Source organism: Manacus vitellinus, unplaced genomic scaffold (assembly GCF_001715985.3).
Source record: "Manacus vitellinus isolate BGI_N305 unplaced genomic scaffold, ASM171598v3 scaffold_12_pilon, whole genome shotgun sequence".
Lineage (NCBI taxonomy): Eukaryota > Metazoa > Chordata > Aves > Passeriformes > Pipridae > Manacus > Manacus vitellinus.
The window spans coordinates 16,317,638-16,341,368 of NW_021938949.1; positions in this window are offsets into that span (position 1 = coordinate 16,317,638).

Here is a 23,731-nt window from a genome sequence, read left to right on the forward strand (position 1 = left end):
GAAAGACACCAAAGGATGAGGCAAAGGCCAAGCCCAACTTCCCCAGGGGAGCACGTTGGGAAAGGGCCACAATTGGAGTGATTTGTTACCCAGGGGAATCGTGAGTTGAGGCTGTCCCTGAACAGAGCCCAGCCCATCAAAGCTAACAAATGTAAAAGGATGCCCTGGAGTAGTAATTGCTCCATAGCTTTTATTACAACATGACCACCAAGGATCTGAGTTAGGCCCAAAAAAGAAGCTGCTGATGGGTGCTGTACTTTTCCACTACAAACAATTAAATTAGCTGTAACGTAACATATAAAAATCCTGCTTTTAACTTGGTTTGGAAAAGAAGATCCAGAACAAGCCTATGATTAATTTTTCCATTTTAGATGTAACATCTCCGATCAGAAAGCTTCCCTGATACCTCTGAGAGCAGGGAGGCAGCAATTTCCCATTCTGTATCATGCCCTGACAGCAAGATGACACTATTTTAAAAGTACTGAGCAATTGGAAAGGTTTCCAGATAGCAGGGATTTAAATGTACTTTCTGAGCTGAAATGTGTTCATCTTTTGCACTCCATTGAAAAACCAGGAAAATTATTACTCCCTTTATAATTACAAATGTGTTCATTTGGGGGAAGGTTAAGGCCATCCACTGGGAGTTGCAGAGCATTAAATAATCATATTGACAGTACATGTTTTAGGTGTGTTTTGCTACAAAGCACAACACCAGAAGGAAATGCCTTGTTCATGTCCAGCTGCAGTGTGAGGACATGGGGAAGCTGCTCTGATGATTCTTTACACCAAAGTTCATTACAAGGAAAAGCCAAGCCAGTTAATAAAAGATTAGAAACAGCTACAAGGACATTCTACAGAAAAGAGGAGTAATTTTATAGCTATAGCTTCCTTATCACACTAGTCCAAGTCCACTTCACAGTCTGCTTTTCCATGTACTCTTTACTCCCTGCAGCTACAAATGAGATTGGAGATTAATTTCATTTTTGTACCAGTAACAAAAATCTGAGTTCAACACAAGTAGATGGAGGGGCAAATAGGGGACAAACAGTGGGAAAAATAGCAAAGATACTGTAATTATGATCTCCAATAGTGTTACACCTTCCATCAGATGGGATCTCAGATGGAGAGAAAAAAGTTTTGAATCATTAAATTTTTATGACTGGCTCAGACATTGCTAAACCACCTAAGAGAGAAAGGCAAGTTGTCCCATTAATCTCCCCAAACAGATATTGTCATTCACATTCTGCACTTATTGCATTTACCTGTTGTGTGTGTACACAAAAAATAACCCAGTAACATCAATCAATGCCAAGACAAAAACAGATTAAAATCTTCCAATGTTTCTTTCACCTGAGAGAAGCTGCATTTCACAATATGTGTTTATGGACTCTGCTCCCTTCCTGCCTGAGACTGCAGATGCACAGGGCCAGTAGTTCTGGAGTAAAGACAGGACACAACTCACCTGGTCAGTGCTGCGGGTGGAAGCTTCTGTTTAATCTATAATGCTCAAAGAGGTCAACAAGACACACCACTGAGCACAAAAACTACCATAAAACTCGTCTGCTGCTCTCTGCCATCCTTTCCTCACTATCCACAGCACCACATAAAGCAGCACCACCCAGAAGGGTGGCCAGACACACAGGTAGTCCAGGACAAGTTATTTTAGTGCTGTTAAAATTAGTTTTGTTTCTGTGATTGATTATCATATAAGGAAAACGCATCAATCACTCTTGTTTCAAATTTAGAATAAACTCAGCTTGGTGTTATAGAAAACATGACACTGGAAAGAGTAGCTGTTACACCAGAGGGCAAATATATCATTTATATGTTGTGTGAATTTGGCCTTACCTGAAAGGCTTTGGAAAAGTCAAATTAAATTAGCAAGGACATAACAGAGACAGACAGACAGACACACACACACCCCCCTGTAGAGTTCACAGCCTTTGCAATGCATGTTTCCTGGGACAATCTGATGGCCAAGTGTCCAAAATTATTGCTTGCCAGGAGACTGATGTTTGCAGCCTTTGAATCCTTCAGATGTCACAACTAGAATAGCAACTTCCCTTCAGACCAGCATGACTGTGTCAATGGGATTGGGAACCAAGCCTGGCATCAGCAACCAGTCACATCCCACCTTACAGCTGCTCCCAAGGGTGCAGGGGAAGAGTGGGAGGTGTAAAGGACTGAAATGGCCTTTTGCATTTTTGGAAGTGTTTACTTAATGTCTCAGTCTGAGCCACAAGTCAGAGGTGAAAGGACCTTTCTAGGAAGAAAGTCTTTACAGAGAGAGTGATCAGACATTGGAAGGGGCTGCCCAGGGAGGTGGTGGAGTCACTGTCCCTGGAGGTGTTTAAGAAGAGACTGGACGTGGCATCAGTGCCATGATCAGGGTGACAAGGTGGTGTTGAGTCAAAGGTTGGAGTTAAAGATCTAAGAGGTCTTTTCCCACCTGGTTGATTCTGTGTGATTTAAGTATTGCCTTTTTGATAAACCCTGAACTAATGAGGAATTGTGCTAATATTATGCCTGGTTGCCAAATCTTACTCTCCAGTCTCCAGTCCCATCCAGCCCTCCCAGGGACAAAGTGCCTGCTCCACACCTTGGGGTTCCAGCACACAGGCAGGGTCCTCACAGCTGGGTGACTCCAACTGGAATTCCAACTGTTGGGTGAAGCCAACTGGAACATGCCAGCAATGCCCACATTAGGATCAGTCCCACAACCCAGCTGGGCAAACACTGCCCCTTTGAGCAAACACCACTTTATTTAGAAGGGAAACCAAACTGCACAGCTGTTTATCAAGCTCTTACTCTGTTAAAGGATATTCTAACCATTTTCCTATTGTAACTAAACTATTCTTTCCTGGAGTACCACTACCACGTACAAACGATGGTATTTTAAATCACATATTAATTGACTATTTAAGCAAAGAAATGTTTCTTTTGCAGTGATATTTCATTGTGACAGAGGCAATTATCTTCATGGATGGAAATCTATAGCTCCCAGAACTGCAGGACAATTAGTGAGAATTAATAAAAACCCTCTCATGCCTTGCTATTGCAGTCATGGATCAAACAGTAAACTAACACTGACTGCCCCTCTTTGGAGAATCAGATCTGCAACTTGCTGTTCAAAACAAGTCTGCTGGTAAAATGGCTTTGGAACATATATTTCATTATCACAAAAGGCACACTGGGAATCACCAAGATCCCCCTTGGTTAGAGTTCTGTGTATATTTGGTCTTTTGGGAGTCTGGAAGTAAATATTTCTGTTTATGCAGAGTACATAGGTTTGATCACTGAAATCTGCCTTCTGAACCCTTTAGGATTTAATCTTCAAAGTTCAGATCTCCAGAAGGACCTGAGCAGCTCTAGAATTACTAACTCGATACTTTATTTATGCTCCCATATTATATCACTAATTACTTGGGTCAAACCCTTAATTTCTCAGGCATAAGGGGGTCTGCCAACACATTTCCAGTTCTAATGGTGGACAAGAGTAGGATTGTCTAAAATAGTCAAGTGCCCTTTTGAACCTACTGAAAGTTAGTGATACCCAGGCTCCTGAGTGCATTTGGATCTTCTGAAAATTGTACTACAAAGAAAAGGTCTACTAATAACTTGGAGCCTGGCCCTGTAGTCCTGACTCCATAAAACTCTCATGATAATTCACTGAAAACTGTACAAAAGACTGCAGAATGGATTTTTATATAAAAGAACAGTCCCAAAACTATGTCATAGCACTGACAGCCAGGAGAGGAACAACAAATGCCCCAAAGTGGAACTTTGGCCATGCCATGGAGCTCAGCTCTGCTGTCACTGTGGAACTTGCATCCATTTAATGCTGTTTATCTGCAAATACTCCCTTTCTCTTGTTTCTTTGCCCCCATTTCCCCCTCTGCAATTTCTGTTCCACACAAACATCCCTAAACTTTCACAGTTTCTTGCCATACCAAGCAACCTTTCATGAGTGTGACACAAATGCAGAGGCGAGGGAGAGGTTTGGGAATGTCACTCTGCAGTTTCAAACTGGATCACTGGTGAATCCCATCACTTGAACTGGAAGTGGGAGCCAGGAAAGAGCCCAGCAGGACACACAAAGTATTTCTGCCCTGGCTTTAATTATTTGCAGTGGCACAGCTCTTGGGTAAAAGCATTAGTAGGAGAGCACCTTGCTGTGTACATGTAAGGAACTGGCTAATAACTGTGCTAAAACATGGTGATCAAGATTATTCAATTCTAAGGTTTTAGCACTCAGAAAACTTACTTTTTGAACACTCAAAATTGGTTTCTATGGGCCATTTTTTACATCAGTTGTTAGCACTTAAATGCCACAAAAGCTTTCAGCATGAGTAAGCAATGCCATTTAGAAAATCCATTTACTTTGTCTGTACCAGCAGTCGTCCTTCATCCCTTTTTTTGTGAACATTTTAGGAAACAAATTTTACTTACAGGGGAACAACCACAGAGAGCAAATAGTGAAGTTAATACCCTGAAGCCTGAGGAGAAGCAGCAATATATTCTAGATAGGTGGGATAACACTCAACTGAATAGTCAGAGCAGTGGCACAGAGGTATTTATCCAGAGATTTATCCACAAATTCCACCACACATCTGGCATGTGCAAATATGAGGATATAACATGCAATACCATGATTTAACTGATATATTTGGATCCACTTTTTTCCCCCCAAGAGCGTTGTTTTAAACTTCCTAATCTCACCTACTTGTGCCTTTCCCCTAATCTTGACACTCCCAAATCAAAAGTCACTCAAGAAGCTTTGGGACCTTCTCTCAATAGTGATTTAATTCAGAAGACTAAAATGCTTTTCAGCTTCTGGTTTTATGGGCACCCCTGGAGAACAAAGTCTCGTTGAACTGAGTTTTAGTCATTTTTGATAGTTTGATGGCAGTATATTACATGAATACTATCAGGAAAATTACTCTAATCAAAGGTGAAAATACTGTAAAATTTATCAGTAATAAATACAACAAAAGTACTACTAGTTGGTCTATGTTATTTCTTACATAAAGAGATGCTGTTCCAGCAGTACTTCTGAGATATCTTGTTCATAATCAGCTTTAAGAACCGAACTACCAGCCCCTCTATTCTTTCCTCTCCGTATTTTGTTTCTATTATTCCCTTTGTTCATAATTCTTATCTGAACTCTCAGTTGCTTTTTTCTAGTTTCTCTTCTCTCCTACTCCACTGTTTTCCTTTGTATTCCACATTCCGCGAACCAGCTAAGGAAAATCTTCCCGCGGAGCGCTGCAGCACCCGAAAAACCGGGAAAGAAGCAGGTGGGAATGCAGCAGCCGTCGGAGGGGATGGAGGGATGGAGGGGATGGAGGGATGGAGTTGGGTGGGTGGCTGTTCCTGCCCCTCGTGCCCGCGGGTCGTTCCCGGTCCGGCTCACGCCGCAGCGCCCCCCGAGCCCCGCAGAGGGCGCCTTTGCCTCGGGAACGGCCCCGCTCCCGCCGGGAATCGCGGCCGGAATTTCGGGAATCGGGGCAGGTTCGGGGATCACCCGCACCCCCGGCCCCACAAACGCAAAGACTGTGACAATCACCGCCAGCTCTGCCCCTGCCACCCTCCCCAGGCCCGTTTCGTCGGTGCCACCCTGCGATTTCAGGAGACCATCAGTTCGGATCTGACAGGCTCGCTGTGAAATCCCGAGCTTTTCCCTTCGTGTCACTGCACCACAAACCCATTTAGAGACCATTCTGCGAACATATTATTACTGTTTTCTTCGCAGCGTGGAGATTTCGCTTCCCTTTTCTCCGGAGTTTTTGCATGACAGACTTTGTGGTTTATTTTTTTAAGGGATGCAGGGGCTTCTGGGTTTTTACTGTAAAAGCTGCTCTGTGATAACATAATTTCTTGCACAGTGTGTTACAGATGGAACAGTACTTTCCCAGTATGTCAGAGAGGAAAAGTAAATCTTCATCTCAAAGGGTTTAACTCTTAAGATCGTTGCTTTCTGGACTTCAATTCTGGGGAAGCACCCTTAGCAACACTTTAGAGACTAAATAGACCTTGAGATATCCAAAGTTCCAGCCTTAAGAGTGTTCAAGAATACAGGGCTCAGCACAAGGAAGAAATAGTTAAGTGGGATGAAGGGATATGTAGGGAATAAAGGGATTAAAGTGAACAAGGTGTTTGGAAGGAAAATCATTAGGAGCGATCACCAGCCACAACACAATTGAGAGTTAAGCTTCAGGACGCATTCCAAGAGGATTTTGTATTCCAGACACAACCTTCTAGACCTGCATATTTGAATTCTACACTAGTCCAACATAAATAGCAAGGTTCTGCTGCATTCCAGGGTGAATTAAAGATTGTCCTGGTACATTAACAGACTCATGACACCATGTGCTGCTGCCCCGTGTTCAGCAGATATTCACAGCCATGCAGAGCTCTCTGTCAGCTCCAAAGAGGTTTGTGAGGCACAGTTCAAAACCAAAAGTGAAGTTACCCCAGTCAGGGGATGTCTATGTGCTGCACATGGGTAACTCAGCCTTGCCTTGGTCCTGGGCATTTGGGTATATCCATTATGCAGCAGATTTCAAGCTCTTAAAGAACACCTTTGTATTCTAGGAAGCTGTTCCCTGCATTTCTCTGGATGCCAGCTACACTGGGCTTAATCCATCATGTTTGTAGCCGTCTCCTGCCAAGAAGCAAATACTTCATTGAGTATTTTATAGCTATTGCATTTTGCAGAGACAAACTGTGACTACCTAGATCAGAATAAATAATAGCAATAAAAATAAAGACTTCAGAGGTTTGATTTTCTTAAGCACATCCAAACCCTTTCACTTGGAAATAAGACAAGGCATGACTACAAGGCATGTGCTTGTCATCTACCCTGCAGGAATCCACCTGACACCAGCCCCTGAGGTGGCACTGCTCATCTCTGCAATTTAAGTTATTTTCTCTTATTGTAATAAAGTCAGGAAAACAAACTGGTTGCATTAGTAATAGAACTCCATTGTGAAAAGAAATAATTGCTCTATTCATTAAGTGCTACACTGAGTCAAAAGGTCTGGGGTAGAGGCTATGTTGAAAAAAAAAAGTGAAGAAAACTCACACTGAAAATTGCCTTTCACAGACTATCTGCAATTCTTGGGTTGGTCACCTATGAGCAGGACACCTGGTGTATATGAGTAAAAGAGTAGACAAATTAGTGCTAAAATAAACAGCCTAAGTAGGAATTGTTTTAAAAAAGGGGAATTATTCCAGAATCTTATGCCACTACGGTAACATCGACTCCAGCAATTTCAATGTTACAGGGAAGTGTTTGGAACAGCTACAAAAGTAATTTGAGCAAACTGAGGAAGAGATAAGATCAGAACCCCTTCCTTTCTCCTGCTTCCACACACTGACTTGTTCATCTGCAGAAATAGAAAATATTACAAGGGAACTTCAACACCTTCACCCTTCGATGGTCCCTTCTCGCAGCCTGGTCACGAATTGCTCCAAACGAGTTACATCAAATAAGCATCACTGTGAGCCAATGAAAGCAGCAGCATGGAGTGAGCCAGCTGAACCCTGAGAATTTATTCCCCCTGACACTGGAGAGCTGCAGTTTCCCTCGTACAGTCTGTGCTTCCCAATGCCCTTCAGTGACACAGAATTTGAACAGACAGATTTCCAACCCACGCGAGTCCGCCCTAATGAGTTTTCTAACAGCCCTGTGAGATGTATAGTTCCTGCTTTAGATCTGTACATAAACTAATTTGAGCAGTTACCTCCTCCTCCCAATCTAACAAGTGCTCAGCATTTCGAGCTATCACCTTTTACAAGGTTAGTGTTTTGTTAATTAAGCAAACTCTATCATTTCTGCTGTCAAGGGGGGTAACCTTTGACAGTCCTGCAACTGCACAGAGTCCAGAGTAACCAACAGGAACACAGCTAAGATTTGGATGTGGAATTGCTAGGGATTTAAACCTGCAGGACAACATACTGGCCAAAATTTTCATACCCATGGAACAACTGGAGGGCTGTTGTGGGACACATGGAGAGCACACTGCTGACAGACAAACAAGTGAGTACTAGTGAAAGGCTGTTGCTGCGGGGAATGGAAGCAAGGAAAAACCAATAAGGACTGTGTTGAGTTAGAAATAAACCGTATTTTTACTACCTTTCATCCATGATAACTCTACCAGGCAAAAAAAAAAAAAAGCTCAGATCTTACAACTCTGTTCTTCAACTATTTCAGTAACTTAGTAGACTCAAAGCAATCTCTACATACAAAAAAACCCAAACATCTACCATAAAGATCATAACAAAACTCATTGTTTCTAGAAGTATACAGTAATATCAGCTCTTGATCATACACTTTTTACAAAAATTAAATACAACTATAGCCATAGAACTCCCCAATATATTTGTGTACTCCATGCAGCAGCCATTGGTACCAACAGGAAAAATTAACACCAGAAGTGCCAAGTCATTGTATCAAATAAGACTTCAGAATTAACACCTCTTATTACTGGGACACACCTCAGGCACCATGGTTACACCTGATAAAATATTGGAAGCACGGGATGTAATAGTTCGATATTGTGCCTAACGATTCCTGAGCAGTTTTTACAAATTTCAGCAAGGGTAAGAGGTGACAAGGAAGAATAGTGAAATCTTTACTCCAATCCTGATTTAGATCCAGATTTGTATTTAGAAATGCTAAAATATTTTCATTCCAGACATGCTGTCTGCATTACCAATTCTAACAGCTCGTAAAAGGAACATTCATAATCAATTATTACGGAGTTAGAGCTGCATTTTAGCAATACGCTGTCTAACAGGAAATATTTTCTTCATAACGGCAAGAATGTCATCTTTTATAGCTCCTATCCCACCAGTGATAAAGTGCTTTTGTCTCCAAAATTGGAGAAAGGAAGAGCAAAGTTTTTAAAATGGAATTGTTCCTTATTACAATTCTTCTTCACTTAAATTGTTCAATTTAAGTGCACAATTAAAACCCCCACAATACAGTCAATGTTGTTATTTCAACCCTTTAAACATCTGGAGTCAGAGAAGGGAAATTGGTGACTTCCTCAGCCCCCAAGAATGATCTGAAAGCATAAGCCACAGACACCTGATCTCTGTTTCAGCAAACTGTAAACACTTTTTGTGGCCAAGGAAACACCACTATCACCTCCATGCCCCAGTTTCTCAGTATGGAAAAAATTAATTATACACAAGGGTATTAACAGTTACACAGTGACTGACTATTGTTACAAGTACTGCAGAAACCTCATGTTAAAGTATAGATGCTATTAGCACTTTTATTTTATATATGTGTATATGTAAAAGCATAAAAATCAAACTAACTTGTGGATAAACCAGTTTTTAAATCACTGACTAGTTGAATTTAGAGCCATGAAGAGGCTGCCCCCAGGAGACACCTCTTATTTGGAAGCACTTGTATCACACAACTACAAGTCTGAAGAATTAGGCAAGGGGTGAATATGCAGGGCTGATATAAGGGAAGGGAAGATCTAGAGCTCTGTGTGTCTCCCTTCCCATCCACTATACATGGATTAAATATTCTAAACATGGTTCTGGAATGCTGCTTCTGAAAAAGAAGATAAAAAGAAAGAAAGAAAGCTGCTCAGCATTTCCATTTCCCCACTGTCCAGCAAGCACTTTAACCTAAAGGATGGCCATGGATTCAGGAGGTGGCAACACGTGCTGATTCCATGGATTGTTCTTATGAAACACGTGATGATCAGCACCTTTTTTTCCACCTTCCTTGATCCATGGAAAAAGAACATCATCTATAATTGCTATTTAGTCACAATTTTCCTTAATTAAAGCCTCCCTCCCCTTGTGGGAAAAACATTCATTGCTACTATTTACCTGAAGCAATCCTGTCTTCCAACCTCAGCCACCTGGAAAAACCTTACTGTAAAAATGACTCTACAGTTCTAGAACCATGTTTTCAAAAAGCATTCACTTTGAGAAAAGGAAATGTTTTCTTGACTCAAAATTTGTGCAATACACTAGATTTTGGGACTGGATGCACAAAATACTCTTCTCTGTTATTATGAGATACTCCCTCATAGGCTCAAGAGATTATAATTAACATTAGAAAAGCAAATATATTAGACATGAGGAATTTTTTCAAAGAGATTGTTACAGGTGCATCCTACAATAAAGATCTGTTTAGCATAGTACAGTAACTATTTGTTTGCAAAGTACATTAGTAAGTCAGTGAGATAGGTTTTCATAGGAATCTGTTTTATTGATCCTAAAAATTCCATGAATAATGCTGCACACCCTTGAGCTCTCTCTACTGCTATCTGCAGCGCACAATATGTAATTCTCCTCATATTCCTCTTTTTTTTTTTAAATATACACATTCTGTAATACTTCCTATCCAACATGACACTTCCAAAACCTTCCCAGAGTTCTTTTGGTTTCCAGCAATTCACAGGGGTACGTCCAGGTTTGAGTTGTTCACAAAAATAGTGGTAAAAATGTAATATTTAAGGCACAGCTTTGCAGTAGGACTGCTCCCAGCTCAGCTGGCACTGCTCTGTGTCCCAACCTCCACTGTCACACACGGAGCCCTCGGAGCAGTCAGGGTGGCAATAGCAGAGACTCCTTGGGCACAGTTGTTCTCAGCACTTAGCAAGTGCTGAGCTGCAAAAATCCTAGAGGAGGGACTCTAAGATGGTTGGGATGGGAAGAACATCACATGGGAGGAGAGGCTGAGGGAGGGGGAGAGGATTAAGGGTGGGATCAAAGTGAAATCTACCCCTACCCAGAGGGTCAGACTCCTCAGGTGCCTGCCCAAACAGCAAAGGGCAGCAGCCCCAGGGGGAAACCTGGGAAATTTCAACTGGACACAGTGGGAATGAAAGCTTGTCACAGTTGGAAGGGACCTACAAGGATCACCAAGTCAGCTCTGAAGTGCATGGCCCATTTGGGGATCAAACCCACACCCTGGTGTTATCAGCACCATGCTCTGACCAGTGGAGCTCATCTCAGGGTTTGCACTGAGTGGTTTAGCACTGGAAGTTTCCCAGAAGGTTTTTAGCATCTCCACACCTGGATATTCATTGGATCAAAATTTGGGCATACAGGGCCCTGACAAGTTGCTCTTTGTAGTCAGCCCTGCTCTGAAGAGCTGTTGTACCTGACAACCTCCACACATCCCTTCCAATCTGGATTTATGATTCCACTCTCCCTTCCATGGCAATGGTCCTCACTTTATAAAACAAATTAACACCAAAGGGAAAAAAGATAAATGAAGGCACTATGAAAAATGAGCTAATGCTGAAGATGGAAATAAATCTTAAAACGAAGAAAAAACTTGACAGGTATAAAGATTCAACCAGTGCCGTGTTACAAGGCATTTTGGAAAATGAGCCTGGTGGCAATACCTAATGAATGGAGGTTAAAAGCCATCATTCTAAATACACAGGAATTTAGTTTGGCACTTGGTGTGACAGGTGCTGTACTGCACTGACTGAGCCAGGCAAGCTCAGTATGGCTTAGCAGTTTAGTTCCCTTCAAATGAGAATCTTAAACGTCTGAACTGTCTACTGAAACCTCTTGCATAATGCATTAACTCCCCTCTGAACACTTTCTGGCATTCCCCCCTCTTGATCTTCTCTGGAATCAGGAAGTAAGTATCAGGGCATGATAAATAAGTGGATGAATAATGAAATAAATTTTAAAGAGTGTTTCCAGATTTTATAGCAACTCCCCTGTCTGCTTCCTCCTCCTCAAAAAAAAAAAAAAAAAAAAAAAGACTTCAAGACAGTTTTGAGCAGAGCTTTTACAGGTTCTGATGTGACTCAGAAGAGATTTACCCATGTGCACTTAGGGTACACAGCAGTTCAGCTCATCCCATACGCTGCTCCTGCCTCTCCTGATTTCAGTTTTAGCCTTTCCGAGTTTGATAAAGGTCAATAAGTTTCCATACCTTACAAAATAGAAAGAAACAGGGTCAACTTAGACTGTCAGGGCTTTAGCACGCTAAGAAAACCCCAGAAACAAATCTATTTTCGATGTAATTAGCTTCTCTGGATTAAAGGCTTTTCTGACTCCAGCCAAACCTCACATGGGTCCCACTCAGCCCTGCAGGGACCCACTGGGTGCTGAGACAGCCCACGGGGTCCAGGGCACCTCCCAGCTTTGCACATCATTGCAGTCCAAAAGCTGCAGTGCCAGAATTCTCCAGGTCAATAAGATTCAAGACTGTGCCTCTGCTGAAGAGACTGATGACATGCAAGTGTAAGTTGAAAAATTCCAATTATTACATGCAGAATCACTTAAAAGATATTCTCTTTATTTCAGACTTGAGTGCACACTGTATCCTAGCTAGGCAGCATTACCCAGGCAGTTTTGCCTTTCTTTCCCTTGGATTACCTCTACCCTTTTGCACCCACCCCCCTCACGTCCTTCAGTAAAATAATAACTATTTCCACAGGGCTTTTCTTCCAGTGATTCATTTCCCCAGAGAAATGATAAGGTGGGTCTAAGAATGAGAACACAGAAAATATTAATTATGAAACATTAAAAACCCACAGAGAAAATTCACACTTGATACACTAACACAACATGTTCAGGTTCTGCACTTTGTTGCACTGCAAATACAGCCCAGAGAGATGCAGGAGGCAATTTTTGTTGCATCCCCACATGTAACATTTACCAACAATTAGAATTGCATGTAGAGAGATTTTTCAGAGTTCAGCAGCAAACTTTGCTTCTCTTAATCTCAATGCAAACTGGGTGGTTAATTTAAGTGGTCAGAGATTTCTGAAATAACATCCTTTCTTTAGAGTTTCACACATAAATAGCAATTAAATCTCTTCATGGGGGATACAAAGGCAGCTACACCAAGGTCAAACATTTTCCATGCCTTCCAACACAGGAACGAGAGGCAAAGTGTTCAGAAAACCAATTATTCTCTTGAAAGCCTTGTTCTCTAATATCTTAAACCCCTACTCTAGAAAATCTAATACAAAAACCCCAGCGTGCAGCATCATCTCTCTGCTCCATGGAGCTCCAGTGCCAGTGTTAAAATCTGCCTCCACATGTGCCCTGCTCAGCTGCCCTGCTGTCTCCCTCCGTGGTTTCCAATGCTTTCTCCTCAGTTTATCCAGCTGGGACCTCAGCTGCACCACCCAGGGCTTGCTGATTCCCAGAGCTCTGTGTGTGCTGCCAAGGGCTGGGGAATGGTTTGTCCTGTCACACACACCTGGGCTCCACTTTGCACCTGCCAGGGGAAGATGTGACCCAGCTCTGAAATGTTCTGTGAGGAAGCAGCTCCCTCCAGTGTGACCCCACTATTGGGGCTGGCCTGGGGGATGCACGTGGAGCCAGGATAACCAGTTGTCTCTGCCAAACATCCAAATGCCTCCTATGCCTGGATGCCAGTCTGCTGCCACTGGCAGAGGGAAGGGGAAAGAGAGGGGACAGGCAGATGGAAACTGCTGGGAAAGAGGAAGCAGAGTTTCTTGATGCTTGAAAGAGGCAGATTCTTGCCAGGGAACAGGGAGGGGATTGTTATTGCTGGGACTAGAACGTGGCCCTGGACGTGGCTGAACAGCTCTGGATTGCCAGCCTGGAGACAGGTTTTTTCCTGTTCTCTCAGATTTTCCTCATGTTAAATTCAGTCATCTTTCCCCTGTGCACAGAGGAACCTGTGACAGTGTGAATGAATGCAAAGGGAGACGTGTGGCAGGTACTTCCAGGACTTGGACAGGGAGTTGCAGGAAGGATGTCAGACAGACAGCAGTCCATGTGCTAGGATCTGGCTGTCCTGAACACTAGAGCCTGCACCATTCCCTGCACATTCCCCAATTTCCTCTGCTAATGCCATTTGCCATCTTATCATCCATTTTCCTGTATGAATGGGGCAGTGCTGTGCCTGACTGCCTTCCTTCTACATCCTTATCTTCTCAAAGGTGGCTGGGATCTCAGAAACAGCTCAGGCTGCCCTCCCAGATGCCTTTTAAAACCAAAATGTAATTTCAGTCATTTGCAAGCCCCACTCCCTCCCTTCACACACACACAGGTTCCACAAATGAGTATATGTCAAACTAAAGGCTGCTGGTATTGCTGTTTCACAGCTCCAGGGCTGGAGATTCACTCCTACAACATTAGGGATGGGGCATTTATTTGTTCTAGTGCTTTCTCCCTGCCTGGAAGAAAGCAAAGATAATGTAATTAGATACCCAAGCAGGATTCTACAGGCTCTCACAGCCTAAGTCTCTCGAGGACACTGGAAAATTTGAAATTCTTTGTTAATTCCAGGTATGATTGCTTAGGCATGGGGAAAAGCTTGACATTTTATAGGATTTCCTAGACCAAAGCACAGCCTGTCACTGAAATAAAATCAATTGCAAACTCACAACACAAAGGCAGCATGGCCAGCACAGCAGGATTGGGAACCAGTGTCAATAAGTGACCAGTGCAATGGGCAACAATAAGAAATGCCTGAGGAAGAGGTTCCAGGGTTTGGAGGTTATGGACATGGGAGAAGGAAACACAGATACACACAGAACCCACTAAAAACATTAAAATTAGTTTATACAATGAGAAAAAAACTTGATGAATCTCAGTGAACAATTTCGTGCACTTCCATATTTTACTTTAGTTATGCCCATTTCAAAGCAATATGTGAGAAACACTAATACCTCAAATACCCACCTTCTCTAATGAAGGCTAAATGGAGTAATTTCCCTTTACTAAATGCCAACATATTTACCTTATTAAGGTGCTCTACTCCCCAAAAAAGTGTTTGCTTATCAGGGAAAAAGAACAAAAGCACACTGACCACTGACCACTGCACTACATGGCTGCACCATCTGCTGAACAGGGTTTTCTTCTGGCTCATAGTGTATAAATATCAACCACAGCAAAGATTAAAGTTGGTAGTGAAAAGATTGTTGTGTTACCTCTCAAACAAAGAAAACCAACAGAAGGAAAGGGGCTTGGATCTCCTGAGGCTTGCAAACAGAGTGGTAACTCATTAAATGCTCACAAATGTAAGCACACACTTTAGCTGAGACTGTTGTTGCACAAGCAAATACAGCAATAACATACAGCATGTTTAGTCTAAAACTGCACCTCCTGTAATTACAGCATGTATTATTAAAAAAATAAAAATAAATTAAAAAAAAAGGAGAGGAAAAGAATCAGAAATTAAGAGGAGAAGCTGGAACAAAAACTGAAGAGCTAGATAAGTGTCAAAAGGTTTTCAGACCCAGTGGGAAAAACTACCTCTGCCAAATGCCAGAGTTGACAGCAAGAGAAGCCCTGCCAGAAAGCTCTGCATGGAGGCACTTATTAGAGAGGCAAACAAAATACCAAAAAACCCAAATATCCAAAATATTCCACTGTGGAGCTGTGACAGAGTGAGCTCACAGGGACCATCCTCAGCTGGGCAGGGATGATTCCACCAGTGCCCCTGAAGCCCTGCATGGAAAGCACAGCACCACTGTCCATCACAGCACCTCAAAGTTGCTTTACCCTCTAGTTATTTGACAGCTCCCTCCCATCACTCTTGTCTTTTCCAACTTGAGGACTTGAGCTACCCAATTGCCACCCTAATTCCCACTGACTTTGAAAGCTGCTCTGTTGTAACTTCGTATTTACTAGTTTGTCGTTGCGACTTTAATTGCCGGTGTTAATATGGACAATTCCTCCAAGATCCTGGTAATTTGAGCAGGAAAATTGGTGCCCCCGTGTGCCAGCACAGCCGTGGCTGTGGTGCAGCAGCTGGAGGGCCTGTGCACACTGGTGCCTCTCCAGCTCACTCCTGGTGTGTGCAGTGACAGGAGCATGTGTCGAGTGTTTGTGTTTTCTGCTGCCACTCTCAGAGCCAAGCAAATTAACCAGATGATTTGTCATGCTCTTAACCATTTGGGATGCTGACAAGAAAATGGCATTCATCAGTAAAGAGAGACTTTCTGAGGAAGAACTGATAGCAGAGTAATTGAAAGTTAAAATCATGATTGGCAGTTTTTATATATACAGGATCTTTATTTTCAACTCTTTGTATTTTTCTGAGCAGTGTTCAGAAATTTCCATTTTGGCCCTGGGGCATTTTTTCTAGTAACTATGATTATTTTTTATTTAAGAGTCTTGGAAAGAAAAGAATACCACTCATGGCCAGCCACCTCAAATTTGCTGTGTTGTGTTTGGGTTTTTTTTTTTCCTATCAGCACTAGCCTTTGTTTTCTGAGGGTATGAATTCATTTAGATTGCACTTGGGGCCCTTTCCATAGAGGAGCAATTATCATTACATTGCAGTAATTTAAATTAGTATGCAATAAAGCACCTCACAGTATCTATGAGTCATTACATTTTCTCACAAGTGATCCACAATGAGCATCTCCCATTATGCATGAAAGGACTGTGCCACTCCAAATACAGTGCAGTCAGCAGGAAAATGAGCAGCTACTGAGCACATTAAATGCACAAATAAAAGGAAAAAAAAAAACTAAAAAATGAGAGTGTGGCAGCAAATTGCTGTAACTGCAAGTCCTGCAGTTTTCACAGGTCCTCACTAAACACTGCAGAGCAATTACTGCATTCAACATAAACAAACAAAAACGTATTCAGGCTCAGCCCACCTCTAAAATCTTTCAACTAAGCTCTAGATTTTGCTTTTTAGAGAGGCAGAAAATACCTTGCAAGAGTCATCATCACCTAGCAGGTTTTCTCTCAAGCAGCAGGTCAAAAAGAGCAAGTCTCCACGCTACTGCTTCTTCAGGATATCAATTCTGCCTGGAGTATCAAAACCAGGACAGTTTGACTGGAGGTACAAATCCCTCTGATATTTGGATATCTTGATTTTAATTGAGAAGGTGCCCTCTCACAAATCGTATTAAAATAGACAAATATCAGCAAACTTTAAAAAAAACCAAACCAGCAGCAGAAAAGTTCCATTGTTTTTCACCATTACAGCTACAAGATCTATCTTGCAAGAAAATAGGCAATTTCCATGAATTAAATTTCTGTCCAAGATTTTTAGGGCTTCCCAAGGGGACTTGGATACCCAGTGTCATGGCTGTAAACAGCTTGTACATTTGACTATTGGAAAAAAAAATTATTCGAGCACAAGAGAGAGGGGAATTCGTGTTACTGATAAAGATGACAGACATGGAAAAACAAAGCATTATTTTAGTGATTTTATTTTCTAGACTACATCTGGAGCAATACCCATTCCAATTAGCTCAGGGAGGCATTTGGGATAAGTGGCTTTAAGCAGGGAAATTTATGTGGGTGTTTATTCTCAGCCCATACAACTCTAAGAACAGGCTTCCATTGAACAACTTGGCAATTAGATGGATGAATGAGCAGCCTGGATGTACAGGACCAGGTAACACTGCTCTTGCTGACAATAATTCCTCATCCTGCTAGCCTTAAGTAATTCCTAATCCAAGTTTTCTCTACTGCTTCTGTAAGATCTGTTCTACTTTGCTCAAGGAGTAAATGTTCCCACATGAGAAGGGGATGAGAGAACAATCCCATGGCCACATGACTAAAGGACCAAGAGGAAGAGAGCCCTCTGAAGGGTGCATTTAATAAATTACTACTTTATATTGAATAATAAAAAGGGAACTACCTTTTGTCTGGTTTAATAAATGTTTCATTATCCCCACAGTGTTTAATTTTTCACTCTTCTGAGTAGCCACAGCTGGAAACTGGTCAGGCTGAGCTCCCCTTATTGCTATTCCATGGCAGGTGATGTGACAGCAGTGGCCCAGCAGCCTCAGGTGCTCTTTGCTTCCCCAGCCCACAGCACCCAGCTCTCACAGAAATGGGGTTGGGAAGATGAAGAACTCCCCTGCAGAGGATATAAGCTCATGTCTGGCCTCCTCTTTATCACTAAGAACAATCTGTAGAAGTGAAGCTTTATCCACAGTAGATGGAGAGCACTGAAGCTAATTGTTCATACAAGCCTATGGTATCAGATGGGATGAATCCAAGAGTACTGTGACACCAGGCCAAAATCATTCCCAGGTTACTCTCCATCATCTCTGGAAATTCATGGTTAGCAGAGAAGGACCCTGATTACTGGAAAAACAGGCAGAGCCTCCTGTCCTGGACAAGGGCAAGTAAAGACACCTTCAGAGGTTGTTCCTAACTCAAATTGCTCTCTAATTTCAACAGTAGTCCTTCCACTTTAGGTTTGTTTTCAAGCTCTGAGACAAATGGGATCCACCTGAACAGGTCAAAGACTCCTTCCTCCCTAAATTCTGTAACGAACCAGTGCCTGAATGTTTTGTTCTGGTAATTTTAAGCCTAGAAGACAGAACATTTGAGATGAATTTTTGAACTGAGCTGCTTGTCCCCATATAAATCCTCCTGTCCCAAATTACTCCTTTCTGCTGCTGGTCTGCTCAACAGCAGCTGCGAATTTAAGAGGAATATCTTTTTGTTCCATTCCTGAAAAATAACCCTAACATTATCTTTTAGAGGCTACAAGTAAGGAAAGGGGCACAGGCAGCAGAGAACTGTTTCCTCAGCAGGAACATCCCTATGGAAGAGCTGGACATGGGCTACAGGGCTCAAGCAGAGATCACTGTCAGAGACACCTTGTATGGACAAAGGGGTCACTCCACACCTGGGTTTGAACTGCAATGAACCTGCTGCAGGAACAGGACTCTGATCCTTCACTACAGCCAGACATATCTGCCTTTTAAGTTCAAATCAGACTCACTCATGTCTCAGTTTATTCAATTTCTCTGCTAAACAGATCTATAGTTTGGCACTTGGGCTCTGTTCTTACGAGTAACTCAATGAAAAAGAAAATGCCAGGTAGAAAGATGAGGAAGATCCCATTCTTTCTGCTGCCTCTACAGATTTCCCCATTTAAGTGGTCTCCACTGAGCTCATAGATTGCTCAGATTCTCCAATAACTTGCCTTCAATCTCATTATCCAAGTAATTTATAAACATAATAAAATGCTTCAGTCTTGACACTAGTTCTTGCAAAATTTTACATTGGTATTAATTTTATTTCCTAGATTTTAATTGAAGAGAGTATATTTTGTCACAAGGGAAACTGAACATTAGTTCTTCTGCTTAACAGCCATGTGGCTTCATTAGAAATTACATTAGTTCCTCATTAAGCAACAATAATAGAGTAGATTTGGGATCAATAAAAAAATACATTGCCCCAAGGTGGTGAATAGTTTGGTTCATTTATACTCTCGTGAGCCAAATACTTCAGGATTCAGCATTAAAAACCCCCAAACTTTCATGCAATGCTTGAGAAATGTCTTTTTATTTCAAGAAATACAGATTCTGATTGCAATGGAATAAAGGCTCATGCTCTGGCACAGCTCTGCATCCTCCAAGCAAAGCTTTAAAATGGTGCAAGTTCTTAATTATTAAGAAGTCCCACCATTAAAAGAACTGAACAGGGAGCCTTCAGAACTGACAGATTCAAATTCACCCCACAGAATAAAGCACCTTTGCTGTACCATTTGACCCCACACCAGCACTTAGCCAAGGGCCAGCTGGTAAATGCCATAAACCAACAGGGTTTGTGATATTTAGGTTTCAGGGAATTTAATTATGAAATGGACAGTTACACAAATCAAAGCAAATCTTTCAACCACTCGTGTCAAGTGAAGGAAAAGCTTCAAAAATATGGTGTAAGTTGGTATATTCTTACTTGAAATCATGCATTTAGGGAAGCATTTGCTCAAGAATAACACAGTCAGACTCCTTCCTCTCCAGAGTCATTCTGGATTTGTTAGTCACTTTAATAACAGACTTGTAAGCAAGTCTAAGCCTAGCTCCAAGAAGATAAGGATCATCCCTGAAGCCCTAGGATTCACATCCTCCAAAGTGACAGCTGTGGAGACTGGGACTCCTTTCCTCTACACCCACACTGATGCTTCTTTGCACAGCCAGAAACCATCTTCCCTACTGACATGGACATGCATCCCACTGCAGGATTCCTCATCAGCTGGGAACCCACATTCCTCAGTGGCCTCATTGGAGGAGCTCAGAAAGTCCCATGAGAAGAAAACCACACTATTCCAAGTGTGGGACAAATCTCCCTTCAGCAAGGACAGCTGTCATCAACGTCACACGAGGCTCAGAACAAATGGAAAGAGTAATCTGGCTTTCACAGCCACACGGGAGAGTTCAGCCTGACCTCTGAACGGGAACCTCAAGGAATTAGGCAAGGGTCTGTAATATCTGAAAGAATGAGATTCACTTCCTTCCCAGGGCTGCCAACAGTGAAAAGAAAACAAGCACACATTTTTCTATTTACAAATTTGAAGCACTTCAAGAGCAACCTTCCTGCAGCTGTTTTGAAGAAGAGTGTGGGATGCTCCAACAACTCAGCTTCAGTTTGCTATCAAATTTCATCAACAGCTTGCTGCTTCACATAACTCAAACCAATAGATGTCAAATATTACGTCCAACTATATTTTCCCTCTCCTCTTTCCCCTTGTTTTTGAGTATTTATTTTGCAGCAACACCTACAGGGCACCAACCTGTATCAGACTGCAATTGCTCGAGGCACTACATCTGCTTTTAAAGATGCAGCACTTGACTCAGAGGTGGCCATAAACCACAGATGAAATTAAGTGTGGGTGAACACTGGAGCAGAAAGAATGCATAGCTCTTCCATCCACAAAGGAGACATACAAAATATATTCGTGCCCTATCAGGCTGTTGTTTTGGAGAGAGATTGGATCCATCAAAAGCTGCAACCAAGGAAAATGAGGGTATTGGATCATGTTCATCCCAATATTAAGATGCTAAGTAATATTTGGGTTGTCAGATCCTTTACAGCGAGTCTGTGGGAGGGACCACTTCTAATGTGAGCTTTTTGCACACATATTTTCTTTGTTAACTGCAAAACTGGGAAGGATCTGAAACAAACTGCTTGTTCCTCCTCCTGCAGCCTGCCTTATTCATAAATTTACAGTTTTTATACTGTTTATAAAATTACAGTGTGAGCAAACCACTGCTGTCATGTAGTAACATCTCACCTCCAGTCTGTGCGAGCAGGGCTGACACAACGAGCAGGTGTGTGACATCTCCCTCACACTCCTTCATCTAAGTACAATGCTGAATGCAAAATTAAGGGCATAATTCATGTACAGACTTACATGTGGCAGCCTTCAGGAAGATATTGGAGTTAATGAAGACTGACAATGACATAAATAAGAATAAAGTTGAACCACGATCCTGCTGCTGCATTTACAGCATATTCTGACATAATATCACACCGTTGGTGTCAATGGTTACGACTTGGGAAAGAAAACAACAGCATAAAGTTCCAAAGCAGACATGCTAGGTAACTGTGGAGAAAGCCATGGTTCTGGATAGTAACTGAATTCTCATTGTAAATACAACAGTTATGACAGTATAAGAGGGTTCCAAATTAGCAAACACGGGGATTGATGAAACAATGAAACTATAAGAATGAGTAATATCAACAATATAAACTCAGACTGTCAGGAGAAGTGGAGAAAAGGCTTCATTTCTCTGCAGACTAAATGAATGTTACATTTTTCAGAGGTTTGGGTTTGTGCTGTTTTGATTTTTTCCTTTCAAGCAATACTCTATTAGACAAAGGCAGAAAACAGGAGGAGAAAGCCCAAAAATGTGCAGTTTCTACTTGACCTACATTGTTCCAATTGATCACAGACAATTATAGCTATATTTCATCTGCTGTCCTAAAGCTGTCTCATACTCTCATATATAACCCTCCAAATCTAACAGACATGCACAAAGATGCAGACACACAAATAACTGCAGTTTTAACATGCAGGAGGCTGCTAGTTTTGTGACGGAATTTTATATTAAATACAGCTCTTTTCTTTGTACAAGGTAGAAAAATAACAATTCTTCAGTATATCAAAGAAGAGGAGGGCAGGGAAACAATGCAAGGAATAAGAAAAATCATCATCCTAAAAGGATGGGAAGCAACAGAGAGAAAATGAATCCCTACCCATCAGGTCCCACCACACCCAGATAATTAACCACAGCCCTACATGACTTTTTTTGCTCAGAGTAACAGTGAAAATCTACATTATTCTCTTGTTTCAAAGTCGTGTGATTTTAAAAGAGCTATTGTTGTTAAAATAACTAAATTTATGATCTTCAATTTTGTCTTAATATATTAGCCTTTTTCCTCTTACCCCCCACCAACACCAAAGTAATTGGAAAACGTGGGGAAAAAAACCAGTTTCTCCAAATGACCATGGAGTCTCTGAAGTCTCCTTACCAGCCTTTGGCTGAAAGGGACAAAAAAACACCCTGTTTTGAGATCCTTCAATAAATGTATTCATTAATAAAGTAGTCCTTCCTGCCAGTATCTGAAGTTTCCAGATATGTCAAGCTCCAGAGGACTTTTTACAAGGGCATGAAGTGCCAGGACTCCAAGGGGAAATGGCTTCACATTGATAGTGGGTAGAGTTGGAGTAGATATAAGGAGTAAATCCTCCCCTGTGAGGGTGGTAAAGCCCTGGCACAGCTTGCCCAGAGAAGCTGTTGCTGCTCCATCCCTGGAATCATCCAAGGACAGGTTGGACAGGGCTTGGAGCAACCTGGGCTAGTGGAAGGTGCCCATGGCAGGGGGTAGAGTGAGATGAGCTTTAAGGTTCCTTCCAACACAAACCATTCTGTGATTCCAGTTTTCAAACAGAAATAGAACAAAGGTTTTCAGATCTTTTAAAAGCTAACTGAGCAGACCTACAGATCGAGCAGCTCTTTCTCTCTCACTCAACAATTCAGATATTAAAAGATAAAATCCTGTTAATGAAATGCCAACGATCTGGTTTCTCTCAGTGAAATCAACCCTCAAGTGTTTTTAGGGTTTCAGGATATCTAACCCATACTAAAATGTGTTTAGTATTTAACACATACACTTCCAACAAGCCAGATACCTTCTGTTTCCCCACCTTCCCTCAGCATCATTAACTCACAACATGGCAGCTCCAGTGCATTAATTGTAAAAGCACAAACCTGCCTGATGAAGGTTCTTGTTGTGCTCAGAAACCCTGACTGAGAACATGGTGTCATTGCTGTCCCAGCTGCTGTTCAGACACATGGCAAGAGACAGCCCATGGTCTGGTGAGTCCATAATCTATCTAGACATGACAAACCAAGTGTGAGGATCCTACTTGCTCAAGGACATGGAGTAGAGCATCAGCAGAAGAGAAGAGGGAATCCAGGTCTTTGTCAGCTCAGTGCCCTACACAGTAAATCATACTGTCTCTGGAAATAAAAGAAGTATTGTGCATCTGGAATTTTAATAATTCCTTCCCTTTTAATCAGTTTCTACTGAGAAATCACTCTGCACAACCTTCTGACACACACAGAAGCTCATTTACTTAAAACAACAAGACTTATCCCAAAGGAAAATACTCTAGAGAGGTCTGATTCCCAAGAACTGTTAAGAAGGTCTTAAAAGAAGAACAAACAAAAATGTCTTGAAACTTGGAGTGTTGATAAAAAAAAACAACTATGCTGTTAGTAAAACAACTGAAAAGCAGGAAAATAATATTTCTCCCAGATGGAAATGGGCACACCCTTCCTTCAAATTTCAACACCTCCCTTCAAATTTGTGCTCTTTATGTACAAACTGAACCTTTCCAATGTCCATTGGTATTAATGGTACTCTGGACTTGCACATGTTGTTTCCAACTTTCTTTTTAATGGATCCCAGGCATTTAAGTTTCCCCTAAAGAACACACGACCTGTGCTTATTATTAAATAATGATAATAACCTGCAT